Below are 5,000 nucleotides of genomic sequence, written 5' to 3'. Positions count from 1 at the left end.
GGGGAGTTAATCCCATTTCACAGATAAAAAGAAGATGTTACCCGGGCACTGACATAGAAGACGGAACAAGGTTCCTAAAAGTGAGATTCCCCAAAGATGTCGCATCTTTGCCATATAGCACAAAGCTGGAAACAGCAGAAGGGCAGCAGTATTTTAGGGTGATGCACAGCCATCAGGTGAAGACCTGTAGGCTGTGCATGAGCCCTGGACACCTGCTGAAAGACTGCCCAGATTTTAAGTGCCGGAAGTGCGAGGAGAGGGGACATTTTGCAAGAGATTGCAATGCTGTCAGATGCCCAGGGTGTCAAGAAGTTTTAAATAAATGTGAATGTTGGATGGAAAGAGAGGAAGGAGGTATGGAACTTCAGTTAGACGGACAGGTGCATGAAGGAAACAGCGAGGTGGAAAGAGAAACTGATGAAGGACAAGAGGAAGGCGGATTGCAACAAGAAGAAACAGAAGGAGGAGCGAGCAACAGAGAGGAAGAAGGAGAAAAAGTAAATGATGCAGACGAGGAGCATACAACAGAACAGGACACTCAATGGACGGAAATGGAAATATCGGACAGTTTTAAAAATCTTTTAGATGGCATGGACGGAGATGGACATAGAATGGATGATCAAAACAAAGAAATGGACAGTGGAGAAGAAACGAGGATGGATAACATGGAAAAAGACAGAGAGGAGAGAGGACAAATAAGAAGGCGAACATTAAAGGTAAAACCAAATGTGGAAAATGCTAGAAAAAAGATAATGACAATGGGCGGAGTGAAAATTGTAAACAGATATGAAGTGTTAAGTGGGTTGGAGGGAGAAGATGGAAAGTAATGTTTGTTATGTATTTATTTTTCTTTTTAATGGTCTTAAGTTGTGTTACTTTTAATGCAAGGGGACTGATGGACATGGGTAAATTTGAAAAAGTGAAGGAAAAATGCCAAGGCGAAGATGTTATTGTTTTACAAGAAACAAATTGGAAAGAGAGTGTGATGGAGGACTATAAAAAGAAATGGGAAGGGGATATTTTATATAACAATGGGGATGGAAGGCTTGGAAGAGGAGTGGCTTTTTTAATAAGGAAAGATGTTTTTAATTCAAGTTGGGTAGTGTATAAAGATAAGATGGGGAAATGTATGGTGGTTGAAGTAAATTGTGAAGGACGTGAACTGATTTTAGTCAATGTACATGCGCCAACAGAGGAGAAGGAAAAGAAAGATTTTTTTTTATGTTTTAAGAAATATCATAAACAAGTATACGGAAATAATAATGATAGGGGATTTTAACACAGTTTTTAGTAAACAAGACATGGCAGAAGGAATGGTTTTTAAAAATGACAAGGGGAGAAAAGAATTAAAAGCATTAATGGGAGAAAAGGATATCATCGATGTGTGGAGAGAAAGAAATGAAAAGATAAAAGAATTTTCAAGGAGGCAAATAGTGGGGCAGTTTGTGTGTGAAACAAGAATAGACTTTATTTTATGTACAAGAAATGTGGAGAATTTTATAAAAAAGATTAAGTATGAAGAAACAAGTTTTAGCGATCACAAGTTTTTATTTTTTAAAGTAGACTGGAGTAAAGTGCAAAGAGGGCCGGGAGTCTGGATTTTAAATACAGAGGTTTTAAAGAATGAAGATTATGTTTTAAGTATAAAGGAGATAATTGAAAAGGAAAAAGAAAATGAAATGTATAGTGAGGATAAGCGAATGTGGTGGGAGAACGTGAAATATCTGGTAAAAAAGTTTACAATAACATATTGCAAATTAATTAATAAATGTAAGAAAAATAAGGAAAGAGAGCTAAGAAAAAACTTAAATGAGGAACTGGATAAGGCAGAAAAAAGCATAGAGAAAATAAAAGAAATAGAAGGTAGACTGAAGGAAATGGAAGAGGAGAAATATGAAGCTGCAAGATTAAGAAGCAAAGCAAAATATACAGTGGAGGGGGAGAAGTGCACAAAATTTTTCTTTGATCTAGAGAAAAGAAAAGGGAAAGCAGACATGATTAAAGAAATAAGGGGCAAAAATGGGAGAATAGTAGAAGAAAATGCAGACATTTTAGAGGAAATAAAATCATATTATGAGAACTTATTCTGTACAGAGGGGGTAAAAGAAGGAGAAAAAGTGGAATTACTGAAGCAAATAAAAGCCAGAGTAGGAGAAGTGGATAAACAAGAGTGTGATGATGAAGTAAGAGAAGAAGAAATAAAAAGAGCAATAATTGGGTTAAACAAGAGGAAAAGTCCAGGGATAGATGGGTTGGGGAGTGAGTTTTACATTGTTTTTAAAGATGTTTTAACAACTATCTTAAAAGAAGTATTTGACGAGATTTTTAGGAAAGGTGAGATGAACGAAAGGATGGGAATGGGATTAATGAAGCTGATATATAAAAGGAAAGGAGACAAAGTGGAGTTAAAGAATTATAGGCCTATAACAATGCTTAACACAGATTTAAAGATTTTATCAAAAATTTTAGCTAACAGATTAAAAGAAGTGATGCCCACAATAATTCAAACAAACCAAGCTTACAGTATTAAAGGAAGAGACATTGCAGATACAACAATGAGCATAAAAGATACCATAAGATATATTAATGAAAAGAAGAAAGATTGTTTTATAATCAGTTTGGACTTTGAGAAGGCTTTTGACAGGGTAGAGCATGATTTTTTATTTGGGGTTTTGGATACTTTTGGTTTTGGACGGAATTTTATTAAATGGGTTAAGATTTTATATAAAGGTGCTGTAACGAGAGTTAAATGTAATGGGTTTTTAACAGAGTGTTTTAAATTAACAAGATCAATTAGACAGGGCTGCCCGTTGTCGGCACTTTTATATGCTTTAGTTGCGGAACCACTTGGGTTAATGGTAGAACAGGAAGGGAGAATAAAAGGAATAGGCATAGAGGGAGGAGAGAATAAAATATTTCAATACGCTGATGATACTACGCTATTGCTGCAAGATTTGTTGAGTGTAAGGGAAGTGATGAAAATAGTACAATCATTTTGCAGGGGATCTGGGGCTAAAGTGAATGAGGATAAAACGGTATACATGAGATTTGGGCGAAGTGAGGTTTTAACTGGGCACTTTAATTTTAAGGAAATGAATGAAATAAAGATTTTAGGTGTTTTAATGGGTAGGGATGAAACCAAAGCAGAAGGAATTATGTGGGAGGAGATGTTAGGAGGGATCGAGAGAAGGTTAAATTTTTGGAGATTAATGTCCTTAACTTTGAAGGGGAGGGTTTTAATTTTGAATGTTTTAATGGTTTCTAAGTTATGGCATATTTTATATGTGGCTTCAATGCCGTTGTGGACAGAAAAAAGGCTGAAAAAATGTTTTTTAGATTTTTTATGGGAAGGAAAGCCACCGAGAATTGCATATAACACTTTAATAGGAGCAATGGGGAAGGGGGGGCTAGGGCTAATGGACGTGGAGCAAAGAAAGAACAGTTTAAGGGTGAAAATCATAAGCAAATATCTAGACGAAGGAAATAAAGCAGCATGGGAAAGAACAATGGGGCATTTTTTAAACAAGTGTAGTCATTTTAATCTGGGGGACAACATTTTATGGATGAAAACAAAAAATTGGATGACGGAGGGGATGCCAGAATTTTATAGAGAACTGATGGGAGCATGGGGAAAATTTTTAGATAATGTGCATTTTAAGCCACAAGGTAGAGAGAACATTTTAAATCAGCCTTTATTCTTAAATAACTGCATTTTAAATCAAGGGAAGCAGGTTTTTTTTAAGAAGTGGTGGGATGTGGGAATCATGAAAGTCAGAGATGTTTTATATGAATTCAAAGAGGGTTTTTTACCAGTTCAATACATTGTGGATGTGATGGAGGAGGCAAAGGAGGATTATACCAGACAAGAGATTACAAACAACTATGATTTAATTAAGAATGCTATACCTAAAGAATGGATAAAGAGAATTGAAAATATGGAAGAAGAAGATCAAGGAAAAGATGTGTATGTAAATATGGGGGGGAAATTGTGTGCTTTTAAAGAATGTAAAGTTAAAATGTTTTATTGTTTTTTTAGAGATGTGGTTTTCAAGAAACCTGTTGTAAATGAATATTGGCTACAGATGTTCAATGATGTAACAGAAGAAAAAATATGGGGGAATATAAAGGGGAAAATTGTACAGACTAAACTGGAGAATATGGAATATTTTATCGGAAACAAAGCAGTGTTCACAGACGTAATTTTAAGCAAAATTGGGATGGAGGAAAGTGCAATATGTAAAGTTTGCCAAGATGCTGATGAAGGGTTTTTACACTTGTTTTTATATTGTGATAAGCTGAAAGATTTTAATGAGAGGTGTAAAAGCATGATTTTAAGTTTGAGAGGAGAGGAAAATGTGAACTTTGAGTGGGAAAATGTGTTAATGTTGGGCATTAATGAGAAATGTAAACATGAGAAGCTGATAAATTTACTTGTGATGCTGATGAAAAGTGCGATTTGGGAAAGAAGAGTGGTGGTGAAAAAGGAAAATGTTTTAATTGATGTATGGAATGTGTTCAGGAGAAAAGTTGAAAAATATGTTGAATGTCTGTTTTATTATTTCAAGTTGGAGGAAACGATTGATGTCTTTTATAATATTTTTACTCAGGAGGTGTTAAAGGTTTTCAAAGAGCTGGGGATTGAATTGTCATTTTTAAAAGATTAAAATATTTAATGACTTCTTTTTAAATGTATGTAAGATGTCTGTCAATTCAAATTAGGAGTTTTGTATGTCAAAGAAATAATCTTATGTATTTTTGTATGTGAATAATTGATATGTATGTTTGAATTGATTAATTTCTTCAATAAAAAAAAAAAAAAAAAAAAAAAAAAAAAAAGGCTATGCCCGATCTCGTCTGCTCTCGGAAGCTAAGCAGGTTTGGGCCTGGTTAGTACTTGGATGGGAGACCGCCTGGGAATACCAGGTGCTGTAAGCTTTTTGGAAACTTTTCACTTAGTATATAATAATTTTGACAAAAAATAGAGTCAATGCCCGATCTCT

Source organism: Carassius gibelio, chromosome A10, assembly GCF_023724105.1.
Source record: "Carassius gibelio isolate Cgi1373 ecotype wild population from Czech Republic chromosome A10, carGib1.2-hapl.c, whole genome shotgun sequence".
Classification (NCBI taxonomy): domain Eukaryota; kingdom Metazoa; phylum Chordata; class Actinopteri; order Cypriniformes; family Cyprinidae; genus Carassius; species Carassius gibelio.
This window is presented reverse-complemented; position numbering follows the sequence as displayed.